The sequence below is a fragment of the Manis javanica genome, chromosome 1, assembly GCF_040802235.1.
Source record: "Manis javanica isolate MJ-LG chromosome 1, MJ_LKY, whole genome shotgun sequence".
Classification (NCBI taxonomy): Eukaryota; Metazoa; Chordata; class Mammalia; order Pholidota; family Manidae; genus Manis; species Manis javanica.
In genome coordinates this window covers 59,243,737-59,261,675 of record NC_133156.1, presented here as the reverse complement: position 1 = coordinate 59,261,675, position 17,939 = coordinate 59,243,737, and positions in this window count along the sequence as shown.

The window sequence follows — 17,939 nt, the reverse complement described above, 5'->3', positions numbered from 1 at the left end:
GTTTGTTAATGCATATGGGCAGGAGAGCAGTATGATTACAGTGAGAATGTGGCTCTGATGTGAGGGTGAGGGCGACATTGAGTGACAGGTGTAGGGTGAGCTGTGGGTGTTGTCGATGTTGACTGTGAGGTATCAGTCCCGGGGGCAAGGGTACGTACGGTTAGGGTTATGGGTTCAGTAAGGCGTATGGGCTGGATAAGGTTATGTTTACATTTAGGACTCCGCTCTGATGTGAGGGAGACAGTGTGATTGAATGACAGTGATACAGTGAGATATGTGCGACGACGATATTCATGGAAGGGGTCCGGTCCCATAGTCAGGGCTAGGGTTAGGGTTCGGTGTTTGAGAAGGTGTACCTTGGTGATAGGGTTTCGTTTCGAGTTAGGGTCCGTCTGTAATGTTAGGGTGAGTGCGATATTGGGTCTCGGGTGTACGATTTTTGTGGAGCTGACGATTAAAGCATTCTGATGGGTCCCGTGCACAGTCCAAGCCTAGGGTTAGGGTTACATGTTCTGTAAAGGGTATGGGCAGGATAGTGTTTTTTCTGCAGTGAGGTGCTTTTTCTGATATGAGGGTGAGGGAGAGATTGAGTGACAGCATCGCGGTGACGTGTCTGTTGTGTGGATGCTGACCGTGAGGTTCCGATCCTGGCAACCGTGCAAGGGTTACGGTTCAGGGTTCAGCAATGTGTACTGACAGGATGGGGTTATCAGTACATTGAGGGGTCGGCTGAGATATGAGGGCACCAGTGAGATTGAATGACACTATTACGTTGAGACACGGGTGACGTTGATATTCATGGTAGGCGTCTGTTCCAAGAGTCAGGGCTAGGGTTAGTGTTCGGTGCTTGGGATGGTGTACGTTGGTGATAGTGTTTCAGTTCGAGTTACGTTTCGACTGTAATGGGAGGGTGAGTGGGAGATTGGGTCTTAGGTTTATGATTTTGTGGGGCTGACCCTTAAAGCATTCTGATGGTTCCCATGCACACTCCAAGTCTACGGTTAGGGTTAGATGTTCGGTAATCGGTAGGGGTAGGAGAGTGCTACTTTTACAGTGAGGTTCTGTCTCTGGTCTGAGGGTGAGGGCGAGATTGAGTGTCAGGTATATGTGGAGCGGTGGGGTTTGTCAATGTTGTCCCTGACGTGTCAGGTCCAGGGGCCAGAGCTAGGGGTAGGGTTAAGTGTTCAGTGAGATGTGTAGGCATGATACGGTTCTGTTTCCATTTAGGACTCGGTTCTGATGTGAGCTACACAGCATGATTGAATGACAGTGTTACAGTGACACCAGGGTGACGTCGATGTTCATGGTAGGAGCCTTTACCGAGATTCAGTGCGAGGGTTATTGTTCGGTGTTTGGAACCTTGTACGTGGGTGAAAGGATTTGATTCGTGTTAGCGTCCGGCTGTGATGTGAGGGTGACGGCGAGATTGCGCGCACTTTTTCGGTGATGTGTGCGTTATGTCGATTTTGACCGTGAGGTTCTGATCCAGCAGCCATGGCAAGGTTTACGGCTAGGGTTTCAGTAAGGTGTCCGGATAGGATAGGTTTATGAGCACACTTCTGTGTCAGCTGTGATGTGAGGGCGACAGTGAGATTGAATGACAGTGCTACCTTGAGACACAGGTGACTTTGATATTCATGTTAGGGTCAGGTACATCATTCGGGGCTAGGGTTAGGATTCAATATGTGGGAATGTGTTCATCGGAGATACGTTTCCGCTTAGAGTCAGGAGAGGTCCCTGATGTGAGGGTGAATACAAATTTGGATCTCACGTTTCTACTTTGGTGGGGCTTACCTTAAAGGAATTCTGAGGAAAACGGCGCCGAGTCCTGGCTAGAATGAGGTGTAAGTGCTTTGCAATGCTTACGTTCAGGATACCGCTACAATTACTATCTGAATCTGCCTCCAATGTGAGGGATAAGTCGACATTGAGTGCCACGTACATTTTGAACTCGGGGTGATGTCGGTGTTCACCGTGACGGTCAAGTTCATGTGCCAGGGCTACGCTCACGTTTCTGTGTGTGTAAACAGGTAACGTCAGGATTGTGCTTAGGCTACAGTGAGGTTCTGACTGTGATGTGAGATCGAGGGCGAGAGTCGGTCTCTCATTCACTATTTTGTGGGGCCTACCAGAAAGGTATTCTGATGGGTGAGGAACAGAATACAGGGCTAGGGTTAGAGTTAAGTGTTTGTTAATGCATATGGGCAGGAGAGCAGTATGATTACAGTGAGAATGTGGCTCTGATGTGAGGGTGAGGGCGACATTGAGTGACAGGTGTAGGGTGAGCTGTGGGTGTTGTCGATGTTGACTGTGAGGTATCAGTCCCAGGGGCAAGGGTACGTACGGTTAGGGTTATGGGTTCAGTAAGGTGTATGGGCTGGATAAGGTTATGTTTACATTTAGGACTCCGCTGTGATGTGAGGGAGACAGTGTGACTGAATGACAGTGTTACAGTGAGATATCTGCGATGACGATATTCATGGAAGGGGTCCGGTCCCATAGTCAGGGCTAGGGTTAGGGTTCGGTGTTTGAGAACGTGTACCTTGGTGATAGGGTTTTCGTTTCGAGTTAGGGTCCGTCTGTAATGTTAGGGTGACTGCGATACTGGGTCTCGGGTGTACGATTTTTGTGGAGCTGACGATTAAAGCATTCTCATGGGTCCCATGCACAGTCCAAGCCTAGGGTTAGGGTTACATGTTCTGTAAAGGGTATGGGCAGGATAGTGTTATTTCTGCAGTGAGGTGCTTTTTCTGATATGAGGGTGAGGGAGAGATTGAGTGACAGCATCGCGGTGACGTGTCGGTTGTGTGGATGCTGACCGTGAGGTTCCGATCCTGGCAACCGTGCAAGGGTTAGGGTTCAGGGTTCAGCAATGTGTACTGACAGGATGCGGTTATCAGTACATTTAGGGGTCGGCTGAGATATGAGGGCAACAGTGAGATTGAATGACACTATTACGTTGAGACACGGGTGACGTTGATATTCATGGTAGGCGTCTGTTCCAAGAGTCAGGGCTAGGGTTAGTGTTCGGTGCTTGGGATCGTGTACGTTGGTGATAGTGTTTCAGTTCGAGTTACGTTTCGACTGTAATGGGAGGGTGAGTGGGAGATTGGGTCTTAGGTTTATGATTTTGTGGGGCTGACCCTTAAAGCATTCTGATAGTTCCCATGCACACTCCAAGTCTACGGTTAGGGTTAGATGTTCGGTAATCGGTATGGGTAGGAGAGTGCTACTTTTACAGTGAGGTTCTGTCTCTGGTCTGAGGGTGAGGGCGAGATTGAGTGTCAGGTATATGTGGAGCGGTGGGGTTTGTCAATGTTGTCCCTGACGTGTCAGGTCCAGGGGCCAGAGCTAGGGGTAGGGTTAAGTGTTCAGTGATATGTGTAGGCATGATACGGTTCTGTTTCCATTTAGGACTCGGTTCTGATGTGAGCTACACAGCATGATTGAATGACAGTGTTACAGTGACACCAGGGTGACGTCGATGTTCATGGTAGGAGCCTTTACCGAGATTCAGTGCGAGGGTTATTGTTCGGTGTTTGGAAAGTTGTACGTGGGTGAAAGGATTCGATTCGTGTTAGCGTCCGGCTGTGATGTGAGGGTGACGGCGATATTGCGCGCACTTTTTCGGTGATGTGTGCGTTATGTCGATTTTGACCGTGAGGTTCTGACCCAGCAGCCATGGCAAGGTTTACGGCTAGGGTTTGAGTAAAGTGTCCGGATAGGATAGGTTTATGAGCACACTTCGGTGTCAGCTGTGATGTGAGGGCGACAGTGAGATTGAATGACAGTGCTACCTTGAGACACAGGTGACTTTGATATTCATGTTAGGGTCAGGTACATCATTCGGGGCTAGGGTTAGGATTCAATATGTGGGAATGTGTTCATGGGAGATACGGTTCCGCTTAGATTCAGGAGAGGTCCCTGATGTGAGGGTGAATACAAAATTGGATCTCAGGTTTCTGCTTTGGTGGGGCTTACCTTAAAGGAATTCTGAGGAAAACGGCGCCGAGTCCTGGGCGAGAATCAGGTGTAAGTGTTTTGCAATGCTTACGTTCAGCATACCGCTACAATTACAATCTGAATCTGCCTCCAAGGTGAGGGATAAGTCGACATTGAGTGCCACGTACATTGTGAACTCGGGGTGATGTCGGTGTTCACCGTGACGGTCAAGTTCATGTGCCAAGGCTACGCTCACGTTTCTGTGTGTGTAAACAGGTAACGTCAGGATTGCGCTTCGGCTACAGTGAGGTTCTGACTGTGATGTGAGATCGAGGACGAGAGTCGGTCTCTCATTCACTATTTTGTGGGGCCTACAAGAAAGGTATTCTGATGGGTGAGGAACAGAATACAGGGCTAGGGTTAGAGTTAAGTGTTTGTTAATGCATATGGGCAGGAGAGCAGTATGATTACACTGAGAATCTGGCTCTGATATGAGGGTAAGATCGACATTGAGTGACAGGTGTAGGGTGAGCTGTGGGTGTTGTCGATGTTGACTGTGAGGTATCAGTCCCAGGGGCAAGGGTACGTACGGTTAGGGTTATGGGTTCAGTAAGGTGTATGGGCTGGATAAGGTTATGTTTACATTTAGGACTCCGCTCTGATGTGAGGGAGACAGTGTGATTGAATGACAGTGTTACAGTGAGATATGTGCGACGACGACATTCATGGAAGGGGTCCGGTCCCATAGTCAGGGCTAGGGTTAGGTTTCGGTGTTTGAGAAGGTGTACTTTGGTGATAGGGTTTCGTTTCGAGTTAGGGTCCGTCTGTAATGTTTGCGTGAGTGCGATATTGTTTCTCGGGTGTACGATTTTTGTGGAGCTGACGATTAAAGCATTCTGATGGGTCCCGTGCACAGTCCAAGCCTAGGGTTAGGGTTACATGTTGTGTAAAGGGTATGGGCAGGATAGTGTTATTTCTGCAGTGAGGTGCTTTTTCTGATATGAGGGTGAGGGAGAGATTGAGTGACAGCATTGCGGTGACTTGTCGATTGTGTCGATGCTGACCGTGAGGTTCCGATCCTGGCAACCGTGCAAGGGTTAGCGTTCAGGGTTCAGCAATGTGTACTGACAGGATGGGGTTATCAGTACATTTAGGGGTCGGCTGAGATATGAGGGCAACAGTGAGATTGAATGACACTATTACGTTGAGACACGGGTGACGTTGATATTCATGGTAGGCGTCTGTTCCAAGAGTCAGGGCTAGGGTTAGTGTTCGGTGCTTGGGATCGTGTACGTTGGTGATAGTGTTTCAGTTCGAGTTACGTTTCGACTGTAATGGGAGGGTGAGTGGGAGATTGGGTCTTAGGTTTATGATTTTGTGGGGCTGACCCTTAAAGCATTCTGATAGTTCCCATGCACACTCCAAGTCTACGGTTAGGGTTAGATGTTCGGTAATCGGTATGGGTAGGAGAGTGCTACTTTTACAGTGAGGTTCTGTCTCTGGTCTGAGGGTGAGGGCGAGATTGAGTGTCAGGTATATGTGGAGCGGTGGGGTTTGTCAATGTTGTCCCTGACGTGTCAGGTCCAGGGGCCAGAGCTAGGGGTAGGGTTAAGTGTTCAGTGAGATGTGTAGGCATGATACGGTTCTGTTTCCATTTAGGACTCGGTTCTGATGTGAGCTACACAGCATGATTGAATGACAGTGTTACAGTGACACCAGGGTGACGTCGATGTTCATGGTAGGAGCCTTTACCGAGATTCAGTGCGAGGGTTATTGTTCGGTGTTTGGAAAGTTGTACGTGGGTGAAAGGATTCGATTCGTGTTAGCGTCCGGCTGTGATGTGAGGGTGACGGCGATATTGCGCGCACTTTTTCGGTGATGTGTGCGTTATGTCGATTTTGACCGTGAGGTTCTGACCCAGCAGCCATGGCAAGGTTTACGGCTAGGGTTTGAGTAAAGTGTCCGGATAGGATAGGTTTATGAGCACACTTCGGTGTCAGCTGTGATGTGAGGGCGACAGTGAGATTGAATGACAGTGCTACCTTGAGACACAGGTGACTTTGATATTCATGTTAGGGTCAGGTACATCATTCGGGGCTAGGGTTAGGATTCAATATGTGGGAATGTGTTCATGGGAGATACGGTTCCGCTTAGATTCAGGAGAGGTCCCTGATGTGAGGGTGAATACAAAATTGGATCTCAGGTTTCTGCTTTGGTGGGGCTTACCTTAAAGGAATTCTGAGGAAAACGGCGCCGAGTCCTGGGCGAGAATCAGGTGTAAGTGTTTTGCAATGCTTACGTTCAGCATACCGCTACAATTACAATCTGAATCTGCCTCCAATGTGAGGGATAAGTCGACATTGAGTGCCACGTACATTGTGAACTCGGGGTGATGTCGGTGTTCACCGTGACGGTCAAGTTCATGTGCCAAGGCTACGCTCACGTTTCTGTGTGTGTAAACAGGTAACGTCAGGATTGCGCTTCGGCTACAGTGAGGTTCTGACTGTGATGTGAGATCGAGGACGAGAGTCGGTCTCTCATTCACTATTTTGTGGGGCCTACAAGAAAGGTATTCTGATGGGTGAGGAACAGAATACAGGGCTAGGGTTAGAGTTAAGTGTTTGTTAATGCATATGGGCAGGAGAGCAGTATGATTACACTGAGAATCTGGCTCTGATATGAGGGTAAGATCGACATTGAGTGACAGGTGTAGGGTGAGCTGTGGGTGTTGTCGATGTTGACTGTGAGGTATCAGTCCCAGGGGCAAGGGTACGTACGGTTAGGGTTATGGGTTCAGTAAGGTGTATGGGCTGGATAAGGTTATGTTTACATTTAGGACTCCGCTCTGATGTGAGGGAGACAGTGTGATTGAATGACAGTGTTACAGTGAGATATGTGCGACGACGACATTCATGGAAGGGGTCCGGTCCCATAGTCAGGGCTAGGGTTAGGTTTCGGTGTTTGAGAAGGTGTACTTTGGTGATAGGGTTTCGTTTCGAGTTAGGGTCCGTCTGTAATGTTTGCGTGAGTGCGATATTGTTTCTCGGGTGTACGATTTTTGTGGAGCTGACGATTAAAGCATTCTGATGGGTCCCGTGCACAGTCCAAGCCTAGGGTTAGGGTTACATGTTGTGTAAAGGGTATGGGCAGGATAGTGTTATTTCTGCAGTGAGGTGCTTTTTCTGATATGAGGGTGAGGGAGAGATTGAGTGACAGCATTGCGGTGACTTGTCGGTTGTGTCGATGCTGACCGTGAGGTTCCGATCCTGGCAACCGTGCAAGGGTTAGCGTTCAGGGTTCAGCAATGTGTACTGACAGGATGGGGTTATCAGTACATTTAGGGGTCGGCTGAGATATGAGGGCAACAGTGAGATTGAATGACACTATTACGTTGAGACACGGGTGACGTTGATATTCATGGTAGGCGTCTGTTCCAAGAGTCAGGGCTAGGGTTAGTGTTCGGTGTTTGGTATGGTGTACGTTGGTGATAGTGTTTCAGTTCGAGTAACGTTTCGACTGTAATGGGAGGTTGAGTGGGAGATTGGGTCTTAGGTTTATGATTTTGTGGGGCTGACCCTTAAAGCATTCTGATGGTTCCCATGCACACTCCAAGACTACGGATAGGGTTAGATGTTCGGTAATCGGTATGGGTAGGAGAGTGCTACTTTTACAGTGAGGTTCTGTCTCTGGTCTGAGGGTGAGGGCGAGATTGAGTGTCAGGTATATGTGGAGCGGTGGGGTTTGTCAATGTTGTCCCTGACGTGTCAGGTCCAGGGGCCAGAACTAGGGGTAGGGTTAAGTGTTCAGTGAGATGCGTAGGCATGATACGGTTCTGTTTCCATTTAGGACTCGGTTCTGATGTGAGCTACACAGCATGATTGAATGACAGTGTTACAGTGACACCAGGGTGACGTCGATGTTCATGGTAGGAGACATTACCGAGATTCAGTGCAAGGGTTATTGTTCGGTGTTTGGAAAGTTGTTCGTGGGTGAAAGGATTTGATTCGTGTTAGCGTCCGGCTGTGATGTGAGGGTGACGGCGAGATTGCGCGCACTTTTTCGGTGATGTGTGCGTTATGTCGATTTTGACCGTGAGGTTCTGTCCCAGCAGCCATGGCAAGGTTTCAGTAAGGTTTCGGTGATGTGTGCGTTATGTCGATTTTGACCGTGAGGTTCTGTCCCAGCAGCCATGGCAAGGGTTTCAGTAAGGTGTCCGGATAGGATAGGTTTATGAGCACACTTCGGTGTCAGCTGTGATGTGAGGGCGACAGTGAGATTGAATGACAGTGCTACCTTGAGACACAGGTGACTTTGATATTCATGTTAGGGTCAGGTACATCATTCGGGGCTAGGGTTAGGATTCAATATGTGGGAATGTGCTCATGGGAGATACGGTTCCGCTTAGAGTCAGGAGAGGTCCCTTATGTGAGGGTGAATACAAAATTGGATCTCAGGTTTCTGCTTTGGTGGGGCTTACCTTAAAGGAATTCTGAGGAAAACGGCGCCGAGTCCTGGGCTAGAATGAGGTGTAAGTGCTTTGCAAAGCTTACGTTCAGGATACCGCTGCAATTACAATCTGAATCTGCCTCCAATGTGAGGGATAAGTCGACATTGAGTGCCACGTACATTGTGAACTCGGGGTGATATCGGTGTTCACCGTGACGGTCAAGTTCATGTGCCAGGGCTACGCTCACGTTTCTGTGTGTGTAAACAGGTAACGTCAGGATTGTGCTTCGGCTACAGTGAGGTTCTGACTGTGATGTGAGATCGAGGGCGAGAGTCGGTCTCTCATTCACTATTTTGTGGGGCCTACAAGAAAGGTATTCTGATGGGTGAGGAACAGAATACAGGGCTAGGGTTAGAGTTAAGTGCTTGTTAATGCATATGGGCAGGAGAGCAGTATGATTACAGTGAGAATCTGGCTCTGATGTGAGGGTGAGGGCGACATTGAGTGACAGGTGTAGGGTGAGCTGTGGGTGTTGTCGATGTTGACTGTGAGGTATCAGTCCCAGGGGCAAGGGTACGTACGGTTAGGGTTATGGGTTCAGTAAGGTGTATGGGCTGGATAAGGTTATGTTTACATTTAGGACTCCGCTCTGATGTGAGGGAGACAGTGTGATTGAATGACAGTGTTACAGTGAGATATGTGCGACGACGATATTCATGGAAGGGGTCCGGTCCCATAGTCAGGGCTAGGGTTAGGGTTCGGTGTTTGAGAAGGTGTACCTTGGTGATAGGGTTTCGTTTCGAGTTAGGGTCCGTCTGTAATGTTAGGGTGAGTGCGATATTGGGTCTCGGGTGTACGATTTTTGTGGAGCTGACGATTAAAGCATTCTGATGGGTCCCGTGCACAGTCCAAGCCTAGGGTTAGGGTTACATGTTCTGTAAAGGGTATGGGCAGGATAGTGTTATTTCTGCAGTGAGGTGCTTTTTCTGATATGAGGGTGAGGGAGAGATTGAGTGACAGCATCGCGGTGACGTGTCGGTTGTGTCGATGCTGACCGTGAGGTTCCGATCCTGGCAACCGTGCAAGGGTTAGGGTTCAGGTTTCAGCAATGTGTACTGACAGGATGGGGTTATCAGTACATTTAGGGGTCGGCTGAGATATGAGGGCAACAGTGAGATTGAATGACACTATTACGTTGAGACACGGGTGACGTTGATATTTATGGTAGGCGTCTGTTCCAAGAGTCAGGGCTAGGGTTAGTGTTCGGTGCTTGGGATGATGTACGTTGGTGATAGTGTTTCAGTTCGAGTTACGTTTCGACTGTAATGGGAGGGTGAGTGGGAGATTGGGTCTTAGGTTTATGATTTTGTGGGGCTGACCCTTAAAGCATTCTGATGGTTCCCATGCACACTCCAAGTCTACGGTTAGGGTTAGATGTTCGGTAATCGGTATGTGTAGGAGAGTGCTACTTTTACAGTGAGGTTCTGTCTCTGGTCTGAGGGTGAGGGCGAGATTGAGTGTCAGGTATATGTGGAGCGGTGGGGTTTGTCAATGTTGTCCCTGACGTGTCAGGTCCAGGGGCCAAAGCTAGGGGTAGGGTTAAGTGTTCAGTGAGATGTGTAGGCATGATACGGTTCTGTTTCCATTTAGGACTCGGTTCTGATGTGAGCTACACAGCATGATTGAATGACAGTGTTACAGTGACACCAGGGTGACGTCGATGTTCATGGTAGGAGCCTTTACCGAGATTCAGTGCGAGGGTTATTGTTCGGTGTTTGGAAACTTGTACGTGGGTGGAAGGATTTCATACGTGTTAGCGTCCGGCTGTGATGTGAGGGTGACGGCGAGATTGCGTGCACTTTTTCGGTGATGTGTGCGTTATGTCGATTTTGACCGTGAGGTTCTGAAACAGCAGCCATGGCAAGGTTTACGGCTAGGGTTTCAGTAAGGTGTCCGGATAGGATAGGTTTATGAGCACACTTCTGTGTCAGCTGTGATGTGAGGGCGACAGTGAGATTGAATGACAGTGCTACCTTGAGACACAGGTGACTTTGATATTCATGTTAGGGTCAGGTACATCATTCGGGGCTAGGGTTAGGATTCAATATGTGGGAATGTGTTCATGGGAGATACGGTTCCGCTTAGAGTCAGGAGAGGTCCCTGATGTGAGGGTGAATACAAAATTGGATCTCAGGTTTCTGCTTTGGTGGGGCTTACCTTAAAGGAATTCTGAGGAAAACGGCGCCGAGTACTGGGCTAGAGTGAGGTGTAAGTGCTTTGCAATGCTTACGTTCAGGATACCGCTACAATTACAATCTGAATCTGCCTCCAATGTGAGGGATATGTCGACATTGAGTGCCACGTACATTGTGAACTCGGGGTGATGTCGGTGTTCACCGTGACGGTAAAGTTCATGTGCCAGGGCTACGCTCACGTTTCTGTGTGTGTAAACAGGTAACGTCAGGATTGTGCTTCGGCTACAGTGAGGTTCTGACTGTGATGTGAGATCGAGGGCGAGAGTCGGTCTCTCATTCACTATTTTGTGGGGCCTACAAGAAAGGTATTCTGATGGGTGAGGAACAGAATACAGGGCTATGGTTAGAGTTAAGTGTTTGTTAATGCATATGGTCAGGAGAGCAGTATGATTACAGTGAGAATGTGGCTCTGATGTGAGGGTGAGGGCGACATTGAGTGACAGGTGTAGGGTGAGCTGTGGGTGTTGTCGATGTTGACTGTGAGGTATCAGTCCCAGGGGCAAGGGTACGTACGGTTAGGGTTATGGGTTCAGTAAGGTGTATGGGCTGGATAAGGTTATGTTTACATTTAGGACTCCGCTCTGATGTGAGGGAGACAGTGTGATTGAATGACAGTGTTACAGTGAGATATGTGCGACGACGATATTCATGGAAGGGGTCCGGTCCCATAGTCAGGGCTAGGGTTAGGGTTCGGTGTTTGAGAAGGTGTACCTTGGTGATAGGGTTTCGTTTCGAATTAGGGTCCGTCTGTAATGTTAGGGTGAGTGCGATATTGGGTCTCGGGTGTACGATTTTTGTGGAGCTGACGATTAAAGCATTCTGATGGGTCCCGTGCACAGTCCAAGCCTAGGGTTAGGGTTACATGTTCTGTAAAGGGTATGGGCAGGATAGTGTTATTTCTGCAGTGAGGTGCTTTTTCTGATATGAGGGGGAGGGAGAGATTGAGTGACAGCATCGCGGTGACGTGTCGGTTGTGTCGATGCTGACCGTGAGGTTCCGATCTTGGCAAACGTGCAAGGGTTAGGGTTCAGGGTTCAGCAATGTGTACTGACAGAATGGGGTTATCAGTACATATAGGGGTCCGCTGAGATATGAGGGCAACAGTGAGATTGAATGACACTATTACGTTGAGACACGGGTGACGTTGATATTCATGGTAGGTGTCTGTTCCAAGGGTCAGGGCTAGGGTTAGTGTTCGGTGCTTGGGATGGTGTACGTTGGTGATAGTGTTTCAGTTCGAGTTACGTTTCGACTGTAATGGGAGGGTGAGTGGGAGATTGGGTCTTAGGTTTATGATTTTGTGGGGCTGACCCTTAAAGCATTCTGATGGTTCCCATGCACACTCCAAGTCTACGGTTAGGGTTAGATGTTCGGTAATCGGTAGGGGTAGGAGAGTGCTACTTTTACAGTGAGGTTCGGTCTCTGGTCTGAGGGTGAGGTCGAGATTGAGTGTCAGGTATATGTGGAGCGGTGGGGTTTGTCAATGTTGTCCCTGACGTGTCAGGTCCAGGGGCCAGAGCTAGGGGTAGGGTTAAGTGTTCATTGAGATGTGTAGGAATGATACGGTTCTGTTTCCATTTAGGACTCGGTTCTGATGTGAGCTACACAGCAAGATTGAATGACAGTGTTACAGTGACACCAGGGTGACGTCGAAGTTCATGGTAGGAGCCTTTACCGAGATTCAGTGCGAGGGTTATTGTTCGGTGTTTGGAAAGTTGTACGTGGGTGAAAGGATTCGATTCGTGTTAGCGTCCGGCTGTGATGTGAGGGTGACGGCGAGATTGCGCGCACATTTTCGGTGATGTGTGCGTTATGTCGATTTTGACCGTGAGGTTCTGACCCAGCAGCCATGGCAAGGTTTACGGCTAGGGTTTCAATAACGTGTCCGGATAGGATAGGTTTATGAGCACACTTCGGTGTCAGCTGTGATGTGAGGGCGACAGTGAGATTGAATGACAGTGCTACCTTGAGACACAGGTGACTTTGATATTCATGTTAGTGTTAGGTACATCATTCGGGGGTAGGGTTAGGATTCAATATGTGGGAATGTGCTCATGGGAGATACGGTTCCGCTTAGCGTCAGGAGAGGTCCCTGATGTGAGGGTGAATACAAAATTGGATCTCAGGTTTCTGCTTTGGTGGGGCTTACCTTAAAGGAATTCTGAGGAAAACGGCGCCGAGTCCTGGGCTAGAATGAGGTGTAAGTGCTTTGCAATGCTTACGTTCAGGATACCGCTACAATTACAATCTGAATCTGACTCCAATGTGAGGGATAAGTCGACATTGAGTGCCACGTACATTGTGAAGTCGGGGTGATGTCGGTGTTCACCGTGACGGTCAAGTTCATGTGCCAGGGCTACGCTCACGTTTCTGTGTGTGTAAACAGGTAACGTCAGGATTGTGCTTCGGCTACAGTGAGGTTCTGACTGTGATGTGAGATCGAGGGCGAGAGACGGTCTCTCATTCACTATTTTGTGGGGCCTACAAGAAAGGTATTCTGATGGGTGAGGAACAGAATACAGGGCTAGGGTTAGAGTTAACTGATTGTTAATGCATATGGGCAGGAGAGCAGTATGATTACAGTGAGAATCTGGCTCTGATGTGAGGGTGAGGGCGACATTGAGTGACAGGTGTAGGGTGAGCTGTGGGTGTTGTCGATGTTGACTGTGAGGAATCAGTCCCGGGGGCAAGGGTACGTACGGTTAGGTTTATGGGTTCAGTAAGGTGTATGGGCTTGATAAGGTTATGTTTACATTTAGGACTCCGCTCTGATGTGAGGGAGACAGTGTGATTGAATGACAGTGTTACAGTGAGATATGTGCGACGACGATATTCATGGAAGGGGTCCGGTCCCATAGTCAGGGCTAGGGTTAGGGTTCGGTGTTTGAGAAGGTGTACCTTGGTGATAGGGTTTCGTTTCGAGTTAGGGTCCGTCTGTAATGTTAGGGTGAGTGCGATATTGGGTCTCGGGTGTACGATTTTTGTGGAGCTGATGATTAAAGCATTCTGATGGGTCCCGTGCACAGTCCAAGCCTAGGGTTAGGGTTACATGTTCTGTAAAGGGTATGGGCAGGATAGTGTTATTTCTGCAGTGAGGTGCTTTTTCTCATATGAGGGGGAGGGAGAGATTGAGTGACAGCATCGCGGTGACGTGTCGGTTGTGTCGATGCTGACCGTGAGGTTCCGATCCTGGCAACCGTGCAAGGGTTAGGGTTCAGGGTTCAGCAATGTGTACTGACAGAATGGGGTTATCAGTACATTTAGGGGTCCGCTGAGATATGAGGGCAACAGTGAGATTGAATGACACTATTACGTTGAGACACGGGTGACGTTGATATTCATGGTAGGCGTCTGTTCCAAGAGTCAGGGCTAGGGTTAGTGTTCGGTGCTTGGGATGGTGTACGTTGGTGATAGTGTTTCAGTTCGAGTTACGTTTCGACTGTAATGGGAGGGTGAGTGGGAGATTGGGTCTTAGGTTTATGATTTTGTGGGGCTGACCCTTAAAGCATTCTGATGGTTCCCATGCACACTCCAAGTCTACGGTTAGGGTTAGATGTTCGGTAATCGGTATGGGTAGGAGAGTGCTACTTTTACAGTGAGGTTCTGTCTCTGGTCTGAGGGTGAGGGCGAGATTGAGTGTCAGGTATATGTGGAGCGGTGGGGTTTGTCAATGTTGTCCCTGACGTGTCAGGTCCAGGGGCCAGAGCTAGGGGTAGGGTTAAGTGTTCAGTGAGATGTGTAGGCATGATACAGTTCTGTTTCCATTTAGGAATCGGTTCTGATGTGAGCTACACAGCATGATTGAATGACAGTGTTACAGTGACACCAGGGTGACGTCGATGTTCATGGTAGGAGCCTTTACCGAGATTCAGTGCGAGGGTTATTGTTCGGTGTTTGGAAACTTGTACGTGGGTGAAAGGATTTGATTCGTGTTGGCGTCCGGCTGTGATGTGAGGGTGACGGCGAGATTGCGCGCACTTTTTCGGTGATGTGTGCGTTATGTCGATTTTGACCGTGAGGTTCTGATCCAGCAGCCATGGCAAGGTTTACGGCTAGGGTTTCAGTAAGGTGTCCGGATAGGATAGGTTTATGAGCACACTTCGGTGTCAGCTGTGATGTGAGGGCGACAGTGAGATTGAATGACAGTGCTACCTTGAGACACAGGTGACTTTGATATTCATGTTAGGGTGAGGTACATCATTCGGGGCTAGGGTTAGGATTCAATATGTGGGAATGTGCTCATGGGAGATACGGTTCCGCTTAGAGTCAGGAGAGGTCCCTGATGTGAGGGTGAATACAAAATTGGATCTCAGGTTTCTGCTTTGGTGGGGCTTACCTTATAGGAATTCTGAGGAAAACGGCGCCGAGTCCTGGGCTAGAATGAGGTGTAAGTGCTTTGCAATGCTTACGTTCAGGACACGGCTACAATTACTATCTGAATCTGCCTCCAATGTGAGGGATACGTCGACATTGAGTGCCACGTACATTGTGAACTCGGGGTGATGTCGGTGTTCACCGTGACGGTCAAGTTCATGTGCCAGGGCTACGCTCACGTTTCTGTGTGTGTAAACAGGTAATGTCAGGATTGTGCTTCGGCTACAGTGAGGTTCTGACTGTGATGTGAGATCGAGGGCGAGAGTCGGTCTCTCATTCACTATTTTGTGGGGCCTACAAGAAAGGTATTCTGATGGGTGAGGAACAGAATACAGGGCTAGGGTTAGAGTTAAGTGTTTGTTAATGTATACGGGCAGGAGAGCAGTATGATTACAGTGAGAATCTGGCTCTGATGTGAGGGTGAGTGCGACATTGAGTGACAGGTGTAGGGTGAGCTGTAGGTGTTGTCGATGTTGACTGTGAGGTATCAGTCCCAGGGGCAAGGGTACGTACGGTTAGGGTTATGGGTTCAGTAAGGTGTATGGGCTGGATAAGGTTATGTTTACATTTAGGACTCCGCTCTGATGTGAGGGAGACAGTGTGATTGAATGACAGTGTTACAGTGAGATATGTGCGACGACGATATTCATGGAAGGGGTCCGGTCCCATAGTCAGTGCTAGGGTTAGGGTTCGGTGTTTGAGAAAGTGTACCTTGGTGATAGGGTTTCGTTTCGAGTTAGGGTCCGTCTGTAATGTTAGGGTGAGTGCGATATTGGGTCTCGGGTGTACGATTTTTGTGGAGCTGACGATTAAAGCATTCTGATGGGTTCCGTGCACAGTCCAAGCCTAGTGTTAGGGTTACATGTTCTGTAAAGGGTATGGGCAGTATAGTTTTACTTCTGCAGTGAGGTGCTTTTTCTGATATGAGGGTGAGGGAGAGATTGAGTGACAGCATCGCGGTGACGTGTCGGTTGTGTCGATGCTGACCGTGAGGTTCCGATTCTGGCAACCGTGCAAGGGTTAGGGTTCAGGGTTCAGCAATGTGTACTGACAGGATGGGGTTATCACTACATTTAGGGGTCGGCTGAGATATGAGGGCAACAGTGAGATTGAATGACAGTATTACGTTGAGACACAGGTGACGTTGATATTCATGGTAGGCGTCTGTTCCAAGAGTCAGGGCTAGGGTTAGTGTTCGGTGCTTGGGATGGTGTACGTTGGTGATAGTGTTTCAGTTCGAGTTACGTTTCGACTGTAATGGGAGGGTGAGTGGGAGATTGGGTCTTAGGTTTATGATTTTGTGGGGCTGACCCTTAAAGCATTCTGATGGTTCCCATGCACACTCCAAGTCTACGGTTAGGGTTAGATGTTCGGTAATCGGTATGGGTAGGAGAGTGCTACTTTTACAGTGAGGTTCTGTCTCTGGTCTGAGGGTGAGGGCGAGATTGAGTGTCAGGTATATGTGGAGCGGTGGGGTTTGTCAATGTTGTCCCTGACGTGTCAGGTCCAGGGGCCAGAGCTAGGGGTAGGGTTAAGTGTTCAGTGAGATGTGTAGGCATGATACAGTTCTGTTTCCATTTAGGAATCGGTTCTGATGTGAGCTACACAGCATGATTGAATGACAGTGTTACAGTGACACCAGGGTGACGTCGATGTTCATGGTAGGAGCCTTTACCGAGATTCAGTGCGAGGGTTATTGTTCGGTGTTTGGAAACTTGTACGTGGGTGAAAGGATTTGATTCGTGTTGGCGTCCGGCTGTGATGTGAGGGTGACGGCGAGATTGCGCGCACTTTTTCGGTGATGTGTGCGTTATGTCGATTTTGACCGTGAGGTTCTGACCCAGCAGCCATGGCAAGGTTTACGGCTAGGGATTCAGTAAGGTGTCCGGATAGGATAGGTTTATGAGCACACTTCGGTGTCAGCTGTGATGTGAGGGCGACAGTGAGATTGAATGACAGTGCTACCTTGAGACACAGGTGACTTTGATATTCATGTTAGGGTCAGGTACAACATTCGGGGCTAGGGTTAGGATTCAATATGTGGGAATGTATTCATGGGAGATACGGTTCCGCTTAGAGTCAGGAGAGGTCCATGATGTGAGGGTGAATACAAAATTGGATCTCAGGTTTCTGCTTTGGTGGGGGTTACCTTAAAGGAATTCTGAGGAAAACGGAGCCGAGTCCTGGGCTAGAATGAGGTGTAAGTGCTTTGCAATGCTTACGTTCAGGATACCGCTACAATTACAATCTGAATCTGCCTCCAAAGTGAGGGATAAGTCGACATTGATTGCCACGTACATTGTGAACTCGGGGTGATGTCGGTGTTCACCGTGACGGTCAAGTTCATGTGCCAGGGCTACGCTCACGTTTCTGTGTGTGTAAACAGGTAACGTCAGGATTGTGCTTCGGCTACAGTAAGGTCCTGACTGTGATGTGAGATCGAGGGCGAGAGTCGGTCTCCCATTCACTATTTTGTGGGGCCTACAAGAAAGGTATTCTGATGGGTGAGGAACAGAATACAGGGCTATGGTTAGAGTTAAGTGTTTGTTAATACATATGGGCAGGAGAGCAGTATGATTACAGTGAGAATCTGGCTCTGATGTGAGGGTGAGGGCGAAATTGAGTGACAGGTGTAGGGTGAGCTGTGGGTGTTGTCGATGTTGACTGTGAGGTATCAGTCCCAGGGGCAAGTGTACGTACGGTTAGGGTTATGGGTTCAGTAAGGTGTATGGGCTGGATAAGGTTATGTTTACATTTAGGACTCCGCTCTGATGTGAGGGAGACAGTGTGATTGAATGACAGTGTTACAGTGAGATATGTGCGACGACGATATTCATGGAAGGGGTCCGGTCCCATAGTCAGGGCTAGGGTTAGGGTTCGGTGTTTGAGAAGGTGTACCTTGGTGATAGGGTTTCGTTTCG